General features: G+C 45.3%; 1 protein-coding gene across 1 annotated transcript in view; it reads right to left on the reverse strand.

Annotated features, from left to right (window-relative positions):
- CTDP1 (CTD phosphatase subunit 1) overlaps positions 1-13,799 on the reverse strand; it is a 105,037-nt gene that overhangs the window by 45,017 nt on the left and 46,221 nt on the right. The window lies entirely within an intron of this gene.

A 13,799-nucleotide genomic window follows, 5' to 3' on the forward strand; every position in this document is an offset into this window, starting at 1 on the left:
AGCATGTGTGTGTGTCTCCAGTCAGCCAATCACTCTAGGTCAGTATACATAAGGCCTCCTTCACACGGGCGACACCGCATCGCTGTGAGGAAATCGCAGCGATATCGCATCGCTGCACCGTATGATATCATTGCGATTTTCTCGCAGCACTACCGCGATTTTGTAGCGCTACAAAGTCGCATTCGACGCTACAAAATTCCGCGACTTTGTAGCATCTGCTCCTGTCAAAGTTGCATCGCATCGCATGCAAACCGCGTTTTTTTGCGATGTGATGCAACAGTGAGGAAGGCTACAGAGAGGAAGGCTCCATAGAGAAACATGGGCTACAAAACCTCGTGTGTCGTGGGCATATCGCCGGACCTGTGAGGTTTGTGTGTCGTTTTGTAGCATGCTCCAAAACATCTCGTGTGAAGAAGCCCATAGGAAACCATGGGCTTCTCATACATGCGATTTGTAGCATCATAGCAATGCGACTTTGTCGCCCGTGTGGAGGAGGCCTAAAGGTGTCTTCCCAGGTGTGGGTGTGCTCAGCTTTCTCTGTTCTCATTCTCGCTCTGTGTGGTGTAAGCAGGTTCTATGTATCGTGGCTGTAAGAAAGGTTTGTGTCATGTGGTTTTGTTTGGTTGTCTGGAATCCTGGTTAGTGTAGGGACTAGCGGTATAGCCAGGGGCAGTGACATGGCCCGCTAGCTTCCATATTTTGGCCAAAATGTCAACAAATACCTGGCATTTATAGCATTAACATCTGTTACTAGTGTTTGCGTATTGGCTGCTGTATGGTGTGATTATGGCTCCGTGCATTTTCTTACTCGGTCTAGTTCTTCCTGTCAGTGGTGGCATGTGTATGCTTCCTAGCCTGAGTGCTAGGGGCAGTAAGGCCACAGATCTAAAGACCACCCCCTATTGAGGCGATGTCCCCGCTCAGGTAGGTCTTGGCCATCTTCCTTTGTAAAAGATAAGGAGAGGTATTAATTGGGAATATTTAACCCGGTGTTGTAGCATCCATTGTAACATTCGTGTGGGTCCGATGCTCACTGCCCACACGAACGTAACAGCTATCTGATCTGTTTAATTGTGATATATGGATAACTAGAACTACCTGGCTTCGCAAAGGTCTATTTCGTGTAACTGTTCGTTGTTTGTCTGTGTGTGGTAAATAAATTTTGCTTGCTACTGATATGAAGCCAACATGTCCCATTAAATACTACAAAATACAATTTTTAAAAGTCATTTTTTATTTAATTATACAGAAAAACACAATTATTAAACAGTTCAGCAATTTTGAAAATTATGTAACATTGGTATTTATAAAAAAAAAAAGGCACAAAACGTTAATTTTTTTTAACTTTGTTTTTTTTTTTTTTTTTAGAAAGACCATATTCTAGATTAGACTACATTAGCTGTCTTGTTCGCCAATGCAAGTATGTAAAGGTTTCTACCTGAGGCAACTGTAGAGCAAGCAACATAGTTTTCCATGAGAAAAGCTTGGTTGTTCCAAGTTGACACCAGCAATTTTCAGGGACTGGCTTTGTGCCTTATAGTCAACGCAAAACAAGCTTGGACAGGAAACTGTAGTCTATTAAAGTGCAATGGTGAATGCTCGTCACTGTGGATTAGCAGGACCCGAGGAATAAAGACTTCCTCATTCTGAAAACAACCAGTCAGTTTAGTGGTCTCAATCACATGAGGCATGCATGGTTTGACACAGAGTTGGGTTCCACTGCAAAGTTGTGGTGCATCTAAATTTCTCAAACAGTATTATCGTAGCTCTAACTTTCAGTTCTAAGTGATGTGGTGGAATTCCAAAACTCAACAAGGCATTCTACACTATCTTCAGCATTAATAGTGGCGTCAACGTAAGTATATGTGAAAATTTGTCCCGTTATCCTTCTCAAAAATTTTGCATTGATCACATTCCCGAGAGCCAAAATTGGTCATTCACAGAGCCAAGGATAGTAAAATGGTCCTCCTTCGTACAAATATTTTAGAAAGGCCAAGAAATACATTGTTTAAGTCAGTACTTGATGGAATAACATTGGAGAATTTGGCAGAAAGACATTTCCACTGGCATAATTGACTTGGCTGCTTCCAAGCTGTAGCAACATCTGCAAAAATTCCCTCGCAGTGTCACTGCATGGATGTTTGTAGTGAGTGTAAGCCTCTTAACGCCAAAGTGATGAAGCTTTCAGACAAGCATTGAGCTCATCAGCCACCCTGCCTCTTTGCACGATCAGCAAAGTCTGCCTAAAGTCCCCAGTCAGTAAGAGCAACACTCCTCCCAATTCATCCCAGACAAATTTACACCATCTGAGATCACCACCATGTGCTTCCCCCCTGGTTAGATAAAACGGCAACTTGAAAGTCAAGTGAGCAGTTCTGCCACCATTCAGTAGAGTCACAGCTATGCCAGATGAAGCAGTTGCAAGAGTAAGTTCACCAGCACTTCCCACCTTGGCAAGAGCAGATTGAGCAGAACCAGTTTTCTCGTTCCTCCAGGAGCATCCAAGAAGCAGATGCCTCCGGAGTTGCTCTCAATATCCTGAAGAAGTGTTTCATAAACTCTTCTGTTCTGGCACATTGTCAAGCTCTGGCTTACTTGCAGCAACATGTTGTCTCAATTGGTTCAGTTTGTAAGTTGTCTCTCTGATAAATTCAAGGCTCACTAGTTGATGACCATGTTGTTGTGGTGATTGCAAATCAAAGTTTGACAAACATAAACCGGTTATTTGCAGGACTTTGTCTTTCAAACTTAAGGAGTCAACGGCAGCGAGTTATCATTTGCCTACTACTGGGCAAGGTGCGGAACATCTTCACTCATTTGTTGCTAATATTGTTCCTTGATCTCTTAAGGTTCGGAAGAGTGGCAGCATGTGAGAGCGATTGCAAACAGCTCTCTGATTTTGACAGGCAATCTGCTTCCTGAAGGCAATCATGCTATTGGGTCATTTTTGAGCAAGCCAAGTCTCAAGCATGCTTCTTTCTATGAGCAACAAACCATTAACCGTCATGAGTGGTTCAAAGATGTTGGACCTCGAACAACAAATCAGCATTCGAAGATAAAAGCACTCTTCAAAGGGAGGGGTGAATAGTGTAGACTCTGCGGAGTGGATTAGTAGCAATAGCATCTTGACCTTGAATGAGTGCGTTAAGTTTGCGATTTCTTTGTAGTAGTCAAAGTACAGTAAGTTGGAACCTCGACAGAGCATCATTCTTGCATTTCCACAACTGCCATCAGAGTTGTTCTAGGCGGATTATGAGCTCTTTGTGCTGCATTGTCAGTAGTAAAATACACTCTCTGGCCATTTTCCAAGTGAACACAGAAATGCTGAACCACTGGATGTTGCTTGTGAATGGGAAAATCGAAGAATTTGCTAGACAGCTTCGTTGCTGCTTATGTAGCAGCCATGTTGATACTATTGAACTTCATCTGCAACAGTTTCATAATTTCTGATAGCAAAATTGACTGATTGGAACCTTTGTAAACAAACATATTTGCAGATGTACTTCATTGCCAGGACTGAGCTGCAGGACTCCACATTGATGTGGGCATCAAATACATTGTTTAGAAACGCTGAATATGAAGCGTCAAATATGGGACAAATCTGTTGTCAGTTTCAACATTGGCTATGCACAACCTGCTGATCATTTTTGATGGTGAACACTTGGACCCTTTTGATCAATGATAAACCACTTATGGCTGGCTTTCTATGCTAGTACAATGGGTAGCCATCACCATCGGTCTGGGTTTGGTGCTATTGGCGGTCTTAGGCATCTCTTTGGGCATTTTCCCTGGTCCATTTAGCCTGGATTTGGGTAACCTGGTCCATAATGTGATTGGTAATCGCCTGAAAGTGTGCAGGATCCACCACTTTGTTGGGTATTTCAGCACTAATGATTGAAACAATCTTGTGTAGCTAAATATTTTACTTGAACAGCAATAAAATGTGCAAGTGTGGCAATCCTCTGGGATTCCCCAAAAACATAACCCTTGGTGAGGAAGTCCAATAACTTGATCAGTTTAAGCTGAAAGACTCATGCAACTAACTCATATCACACAATGTTGCCCTGGCTGGAGAATTGCATGATCTTAATTTCTGGCTAATCTGGATTGCATATTTGCATACATAGGTCATGCAATCTTGGACATATTCATGTACATGACTCTGGTTACCAGGTAAAGGAGAAAGGCAGAATGACCCGTTAACCAAGAATATTGGGTGTCCTGTTCTACAAACTGCATTCAGCAGGTTGAGGTCTCGGGATATAAGTTAGACATTCAGATTGCTCCTTGGCATAAACGTCAACTAACACTTGGAAAGTCAAGCTGTTGTGCCAGGCTCACAGCTCTAAACCATCATTATGGAGCATAGAAGTCAATGCACTATACAGTTTTGTCATGTGATGGCACCCCATTTACTATGTGAGGAATATTTGTAAAAGTGACAACCATCCCAGAAAACAATGGATACTGAAGAGTATTCTAGAACCTGTGAAATTTGCTTATCCCTTGCACCATATTGTCTCTTGTGCAGGACAAGGTTGTGGCAAACAGAATTATCTCTGACCATGATTATAGTAACTTCATCGATGGTTGGTGCATTGAATGTTCCAGGATGTTACCTGCGTACAAATTGGTCATTCAAGCCGACATAGCTCCACAAGGCCGACTGCATTCTCTCAATGGCAGCCTTGAACAGTTGTATGTATACATTGTGCCATTGTAACATGTTTCACAACATGTGGACAATGTGTGGCTTAGTGAGGGATTGTTTCTATGATGGGCATCTACTTCTGCAGTATACATCATGGTTAGAAGGTCAGCATGGTCTGAGCAGTTACAGAGCAACCATAACTGTTCTTACCAAACTGGTTTATTACTACAGTACATAACCCATCAGAGGCTGTATGCAACTCCTGACATACAACAGGAGTCCCAGCCAATCAGAGAGAAGTAATGAACCCATGTACCTGTCTGTGTGTGACTGTAGTGATACCTCAGTCTGCTGGGAAGTTTCAGCACCCAATTGTTTGCGGATAAGTCAAGAACAATAGGTCCTAGAGAAGTACGTTTTACCTATGTGGCAAATTTAGTGCAAATTGGACCAGTTGTTTGGCTGTGCATAAACAGCCAAAATTCATATTTAAAGGGGTTGTCCCGCGCCGAAACGGGTTTTTTTTTTTCCCAATAGCCCCCCCGTTCGGCGCGAGACAAACCCGATGCAGGGGTTAAAAAAGAAAACCGGATAGTGCTTACCTGAATCCCCGCGCTCCGGTGACTTCTTACTTACCTTGTGAAGATGGCCGCCGGGATGTACACCCTCGGTGGACTGCAGGTCTTCTGTGCGGTCCATTGCCGATTCCAGCCTCCTGATTGGCTGGAATCGGCACGTGACGGAGCTACGAGGAGCCGCTCTCCGGCACAAGCGGCCCCATTCAGAAAAGAAGAAGACCGGACTGCGCAAGCGCGTTTAATCCGGCGATTAGACGCTGAAAATTAGACGGCACCATGGAGACGAGGACGCTAGCAACGGAACAGGTAAGTGAATAACTTCTGTATGGCTCATAATTAATGCACAATGTACATTACAAAGTGCATTAATATGGCCATACAGAAGTGTATACCCCCACTTTGTTTCGCGGGACAACCCCTTTAATAATTTGAATCAAACCAAATTAAAAACTGCCAGCCTGTCAGACAAAACTATTTCAAAATGCTACATTTATAGTCAAACACTTGTAATTATTTGTAAACTTTACGAGAGCTTGTATGAAAAATAAATGCAAGAAAAAGGGCATTGTGTGTTCATAGTTGTTCCAGATTATGTATACCCTTGAAATCACTTTTTATTGCCCATACGCAAGACTACCAAGAGGCTCTAGGTCTCAGTAGGATTTCTGTTGTTGGGCTCAGTCTTTAGAGCCAGAGTCCCGGGCCCATGTGAATTGACCATGCGAGCACAAAAAAAGGACGTACAGTAATATGCGCAAATACATTTGCAAAAGCTCCTTTTTTTCCTTTTGTGCGTAGACTTGTGTGAAGGGGCCCCAAGAATCAAGAGATCCTAAATAGTATCAACTTGGGAGCATGGCATACAGGTTAAAGGTTTAACACTTAACACACACCAATGAATTGGCTATGGGCCCTTTTACACGGGATGAATATTGGGTGCTTCAGCTCCTGCCAGCCGCTTCAGTGACAATCACTGTGCTTTCACACAGGAGCAACGATTATTCACCTCAATGGAGGCGAGAGGGATGGAACAATCTTCGGCCAAACCACCTCCACTCACAGTAAACAGGAGATCGCTCACAGATGAATGAAGGCCTGTTTACACTGGCTAATCGTCATTTGATTTTTAGGCCTGCAGAAACTGAATGACAAATTATCGTTCAGCAATCAATCACTACGGGAGAATCTGAACAGTGATCGGACCATGTAAGGTTATGCACGTGGGCAGGAGAAACGGATGTCCCCAATATACACCAAATGGGGTACTGCTAGGGAAAAGTGATCTGGAAAAAGACCTGGGGGTACTAGTGGATTGTAGACTAAACTGGAGTAACCAATGCCAGTCAGCTGCTGCAAAAGCTAATAAAGTCTTGGGGTGCATTAAAAGAGGTATACGGGCGAGGGATGAGAACATTATCCTCCCACTATATAAGGCACTTGTCAGGCCTCACATGGAATACTGCGTACAATTCTGGTCACCGGTGTTCAGGAAAGATGTTACAGTACTGGAGGGGGTTCAAAGAAGGACAACTAAACTAATACATGGAATGAAGGGACTGGAATACCCAGAGAGGCTATCCAAATTAGGACTATTTACCCAAGAAAAAAAATGGCTAATGGGTGATCAAATAACCATGTATAAGTACATGAGGGGACAATACAAGGATCTCTTCAATGATCTGTTTATACCCAGGACTGCGACGGTAACAAGGGGTCATCTTCTACGTCTAAAAGAAAGCAGGTTTCATCACCAACATAGAAAGGGGTTCTTTACTGTAAGAGCAGTGAGGCTGTGGAACCCTCTGCCTGAGGATGTTGTGATGGCAAAATCCATAGGGGAGTTTAAAAGGGGACTAGATGTCTTTCTGGATAGGAAGGATATTATAGGTTATAAATCTTAGGTCAATTGTTAATCCGGGTATACAGGCAGGTAGGAACTATTAGAGGTTGATCCAGGGATTAGTCTGATTGCCATTAGGAAGTCGGGAAGGAATTTTTCCTCCAAATGGGCTAATTGGCTTCTGCCTCATGGGGTTTTTTGCCTTCCTCTGGATCAACAACACAGAAGGATAAACAGGCTGGACTAGATGGACATTGTCTGCATTCGGCCTTACATACTATGTTACTATGTAAAAGAGCCTTAAAGGAGATGTCTCGAGGAAGCAGTGAATTTTTTTTTTTGCCCAGTCCCCCTAATTAAACATACATTACTAATTACCCCTGTAAATGACTTTCCTAGCTGGTTTCTACTTACCGTTCCAGCGTTTCAGCAACTTATAAAACTTTTTCCCAAGATGGCCGCCAGCTCTTTTCGCATCGCTTGCTGTAGCCCGATGTGCGCGCTCCCGAGACGCTACCAGCTGTGTCTCCATGGCAACCAGACACCCCGCAGCCGCCGACCGGACCCCTGGAGTGAACACGGCCGACCAGTCACCCACCGCCAGGCAGCAGGTAACCGGCGCAGCCCCCCCGGCCCAGCGACAGCCCCCCCCGACCCAGCGCTAGTTCCCCCGGCCCAGCGACAGCCCCCCCCCCCCGGCCCAGCGCTAGTTCCCCCGGCCCAGCGACAGCCCCCCCCCCCGGCCCAGCGCTAGTTCCCCCGGCCCAGCGACAGCCCCCCCCCCGGCCCAGCGCTAGTTCCCCCGGCGCAGCGACAGCCCCCCCCCCCCCCCCGGCCCAGCGCTAGTTCCCCCGGCGCAGCGACAGCCCCCCCCCCGGCCCAGCGCTAGTTCCCCCGGCGCAGCGACAGCCCCCCCCCCCCCGGCCCAGCGCTAGTTCCCCCGGCGCAGCGACAGCCCCCCCCCCCCCAGCGCTAGTTCCCCCGGCGCAGCGACAGCCCCCCCCCCCCCGCCCAGCGCTAGTTCCCCCGGCGCAGCGACAGCCCCCCCCCCCGGCCCAGCGCTAGTTCCCCCGGCCCAGCGACAGCCCCCCCCCCCCCCCCGGCCCAGCGCTAGTTCCCCCGGCGCAGCGACAGCCCCCCCCCCCCCAGCGCTAGTTCCCCCGGCGCAGCGACAGCCCCCCCCCCAGCGCTAGTTCCCCCGGCGCAGCGACAGCCCCCCCCCCCCTCCCCGGCGCAGCGCTAGTTCCCCCGGCGCAGCGACAGCCCCCCCCCCCCCCCCCGGCCCAGCGCTAGTTCCCCCGGCCTAGCGACAGCCCCCCCCGGCCCAGCGACAGCCCCCCCCCCCGGCGCAGCCCGGCGCAGCGGCAGCCCCCCCGGCCCATCACTTACCAGGACAGCTGGACGGCGGGACAGCTGGGCGGCTTCTCCGGACAGCTCGGCAGCTCTGCACCTTCCTCTAACAGAGGAAGGTACAGAATGGCCGCTCCAGCGCGCTCCCGAGCAGTGACAGCTCGTCTGCGCATGCGCAGAAGAGCTGTAGCGGGGAGCACACTGAAGCGGCTCGTGCTGAAAGGAGAAGACCGGACTGCGCAAGCGCGTCTAAAAAAGCAAGCTGCCAGCGAATTTAGACGGAACCATGGAGACGAGGACGCTAGCAACGGAGCAGGTAAGTGGAATAACTTCTGTATGGCTCATATTTAATGCACGATGTATATTACAAAGTGCATTAATATGGCCATACGGAAGTGTATAACCCCACTTGGTTTCGCGAGACCACCCCTTTAAGATTCTTGAAAAATAAAAGTACCTAAATATATATCATAATTGTAACTGCTTTACATAGGTAAGCATGTGCAGAGTGGGCTGTCTCTGCTCTCTCCCCTCTGTGTTCAGTAAGCTCAGCTACCCTCCTCTGACCAGAGTAACAATCTCATATGCACAGGTACAGTCCAGTTGGTCTTAACAGGGCTGTGAGAGACGTTTTGCAGAGCTCCAACCCCTCTCCCCTCTTTACACCATATAAATAAAACTCAGGGGAATAACAAAGAGTTAATTTACTCCAATTAACCCTTTCAGTACATAGGCAGAGTAGTAATACTGGTAAATGCATAGAGGGAGAGGTGTTAGCAGATGGGGTGATGTAGGCGCTTCTTGGAACACTGAAACACTGGTCATGTGGCTGAGCAGAAGGACCACCCTGTTTGCTCAGTGAAGAAACCTTCAGCAACAGAAGTAGCAGTCTAAGTACACCGAAGGGGGCACATAGTAGTAAGCTCATTTGGGCATGGCAAGAGGCATTCTATTTAAATAATGTTAGGAAGGTATTGGGCTTTTGACAAAAATGTCTTGTGGGATAAACACTTTAAATGTCTTCCATGGTACTGTACCACACACCCACACCCCATAGAAGGAAAAATAAAAAAATTATTTATATATTATAAAGGAAGAAATAAAAAAAACCCCACCACCAACAAAAGTTGTTTTTCTTCAGTACCACTGAGGAGAAACCATGGCACACGAGATTTAAGATGGGAATTAGTGTTCGGTGCACTGGACAGTACAGTTGAATTAACACTTCATCTAAAATAACCCCACACTTTGGAGTAGCAGAGACTTCTAATTAGTCTGGGCTGTTTCACCTACCACAGATTGCTCAGGTCATGTTCCATTCCATTGCTGGCAGTTAAGTAAAGATTGAGTGCACCGATGTGAATCAATACAAGACAGGCAGAATTACTCATACAAATTAATCAGAAAGGTTCCCAAAGTCTCAGGAGACACGCATCAATACTTAACTTCCCAAAAAGTAAGCATTCAACACATGAAAATGTCAGCTATCCTAGTTAGTACTCGCGTGTACGCACCTCTGCCGGAGGAAAATCTAGATATACAAGACTTGCCTTGAAATGGACAAGCTGCTATTAGCTGCATTTTCAAAGGGAAGCAATCAAACAGGAAACATGCACGTTTTCATCCAAGTGTTGTGTGATCAAATAAGACTCATTCCTGTGAATTGCTAATTATCTTATGGATTACCTCTTTCTCACATATTACTTTGTTAGAGAAAATATTCCACTTTTGAAGAAAATAAGTTTGATTTACACAAAGTTAGTATAGTTAGACCTGGCAGAACAGTTAATAAGGATACACTTAAAAAAATATATATAAACCAAAAAATTCTAAAAAAAAACAAACTGTATGGTGACTAATGCTAGAAGTCTGACTAATAAGGTTGACAAACTGGAAGTAATAATGTCTCAGGAAAACGTCAACATAGCAGGAATAACTGAGACCTGGTTGGATGAAAGCTGTGACTGGCTGGTTAAATTACAAGGTTACAGTTTGTTCAGAAGGGATGGTAAAAAATGGAAGGGGGTTTGTCTTTATGTAAAGTCCTGTTTAAAGCCCAAACTACAGGACGATATATGTGAGGATATGAGATGAACAAGTGGAGTCTTTATGGGTAGAAATTTAGAGAAGGAAAAACAATAATAAAATCCTCATAGGGGTTTGCTATAGGCACCAAATATAACAGAAGCCAATGAAAATCTATTACTGAGGCAAATAGATGCAGCAGCACATCACAATGAGATAATTATGGGGAACTTCAAATATCCGGATATAAACTGGAAAACTGAAATCTTAATGGTCTCGAGGCTCAGTTACAGCAAATGTAGACAGATATGTCGTAGGATACCATACAGAACCTGTATGCCTCCGTGCCCACCCATATTGCATCTTGTATCCAAACTAGAGGTGGCTCAACAGGGTACTAAAAGCTTTTCTGCAATGAATTCTTCTTTTGCTCTGATATTGTAATCACTTACATCAACATTACAGACACATAAGTTTCCTTCGATTCTGACAACTCCTAGGCGCTTGATTTTTTTTTGACAAGGAGTGTAAAATGAGAATGCTCGATCTGGTTGAGAATGTGTGTAAGTGGGTAAGTAACTGGCTCAGTGATAGAAAGCAGAGGGGGGTTATTAATTGTACATACTCTGATTGGGTCACCAATACTAGTGGGATGCTTAATGGGTCGGTATTGGGCTCTATTCTTTTTAATAGCCTACTTACCAAGTAGAATCTAAAAACGTAGATCAAAGTTACACAGAAAAATAGACTGCCAGTGATTGGGACATTGCGGTCACAGACAATGTGTTGAGTCCTACATGGGAAAACACCAAAGTAGCATCAAAATTAGAAGAACTGAGGAAATACATAAAATCCTCCTCACTGTGAAGGGCAGGCAAGGGTGAATATCCCCAATCAAAAGTAGGATATACTGCATAATATCAAATAAATGCCAGTGATGGCTTACTATACAGCATATCCAACTTTATACAAATCCCCTATGAAACCCACAGGGATGGTATTATGAAATCAGCCGAATTCGATGCATCAAAAATGCTGTATTTCCTGAATAGATAAATGTACCATACCTAAGAGCCCTGGGGAGATGATAAATGAACTGACCCTAATGCACCGAGCATTAAAGCCGCTTTAAATTCATAAAGTCACTTGCCAGATTCAAAACCGGCTAAGTCGCTAACTAAAGCTTAAAGCATTCCCCTAGTCTGGTAAATGACCAATTCATCAGGGCCCAAATAAAGTAATGGCACAGCAGTAAATTGGTCAGAAGAGCGAGGCGCCGTCCGGCCCTTGTGAGCAGCCAGCGGCGGTATGCCTGCATGCTTCAGGACGTAAAAGAGCTCATAACCCCTGGGGACTTTAGTTAACTGTAAACTTAGCTGGAGTAACCAATGTCAGGCAGCTGCTGTGAAGGCAAATAGGATCATGGGGTGCATTAACCCCTTAAGGACATGGCCTATTTTGGGCATAAGCAGACGACGATTTTTTGGGGGGGATTTTCATCTCCACTTTTCAAAAGCCATAACCTATTTTTCCATCCACGCGGCTGTGTGAGGGCTTGCATTTTGTGTGGCGAACTGTAGTTTTCATTGGGGCCATTTTTGGGTACATAAGACTATATTGCAAAACTTTTATTATTATTTTTCTTTTTTAAAGATAACAGGGAGAGAAACCACATCAATTCTGCCATTGTTTTTTGTGATTTTTTTTTTATAGCGTTAATCATGCAGCATAAATGACACAATTTTTTTTCGTGGGTCGGGACGATTGCAACAATACCAAAATTGTTTTTTCCACAAAAACCTTTTTTTGGAAATTACTTTTTTTTCTAAAATCGCTGCATTCAAAGTCCTATAATTTTATTTTTCCATCGATGGGGCTCTGTGAGGGTTTGTTTTTTGCGTGACGAGCTGTAGTTTTGGGGTACATATGGCTATTTGGATCACTTTTATTGTGTTTTTCCGGGAGGCAAAGTGGGAAAAAAAGGCATTTTGCCTTCAAGGCCTCATGTCCACAGCAAAAATGTAATTTTAAAAAATGCGTGCGTTTCGCGCATGTGTGATCCACGCCCATAGGGAATCATTGGGCACCTGCATGTAATTAAATACCTGCGGATGCCGTTTTTTCCGGGACACGGATCGCAAGTGCGGGAAAACAACCACAGCATGCTTTATTTTTGTGCGGCTTTCCCGCACGGATGGCTCCCATTGAAGCCAATGGAATCCACGGTACAGATGCAGCCATCACTGTTTCTGTGCCGTAGGAAAGCAGGAGTTAAAAAAAAACACACACACAAAAAAAACAAAACAAAACCAAAAGACGTCATGGCGCCGGCCCCCTGAGCACATCCGCCGTGCAGAAGTAAGAAGATCTGGTCGCCACGGAGGAGAGCCCCGCAGCGTCCGAACAGGTGAGTATAATTTATTTTCTGGTCTCATGTCTGCAGGCCGGGTGGAAATCGCTGCAGGATTCTGCGTGGGGAAACCGTTCGGGCACGTGGACACGAGGCCTTAAAGGGGTTGTCCCGCGAAAGCAAGTGGGGGTATACACTTCTGTATGGCCATATTAATGCACTTTGTAATGTACATCGTGCATTAATTATGAGCCATACAGAAGTTATTCACTTACCTGCTCCGGTGCTGGTGTACCCGTCTCCATGGCTCCGTCTAATTTCGCTGGCTTCTTGCTTTTTTAGACGCGCTTGCGCAGTCCGGTCTTCTGGCTGGTGAATGGGGCCGCTCGTGCCGGAGAGCTGGTCACCGCGTCATCGTAGCTCCGCCCCGTCACATGTGCCGATTCCAGCCAATCAGGAGGTTGGAATCGGCAATGGAACGCAAGGAAGGAGAAGAAAATCCATGGTGCACCATGGGAGAAGACCTGCGTTCCACCGTGGGAGAAGACCAGCGGCGCCATCTTCACAAGAAGAAAAGAAGAAGCTGCAGAACGCTGATGCAGGTAAGCGCAATGTGCTTTTTAAAAACTAACCCATGCTTTCTTTTTAACAGGGCAGAATGCGGGGGTAAGTGAAAAAAAAAAATGTTCACTTTCGCCGCGGGACAACCCCTTTAAGGGTTTTTTTTACGCTTTTTGCCGTGCAGGATAAAAAGTGTGTTCAATTTGTTGTACGAGTTGTTACAGATCCGACAATAGCAAAAATAAGTGGTATTTTTAATGAAAAAATTTTTTTATACTAATACAGGAAAAAGCATAAAAAGGGTTTTTGTTAACTCTTCTTTTTTTTTTTTACACTATTTATGTCCCTGTAGGGTACTTGTACCATAAAAGCTATGATAAAGCATTGCTGTCCTGCAATGCCTTATTGCTTGTATTAGTGATCGTAGGCAATGGCAGAGCAGGA

This window comes from Eleutherodactylus coqui, chromosome 9 (genome assembly GCF_035609145.1).
Source record: "Eleutherodactylus coqui strain aEleCoq1 chromosome 9, aEleCoq1.hap1, whole genome shotgun sequence".
Lineage (NCBI taxonomy): Eukaryota > Metazoa > Chordata > Amphibia > Anura > Eleutherodactylidae > Eleutherodactylus > Eleutherodactylus coqui.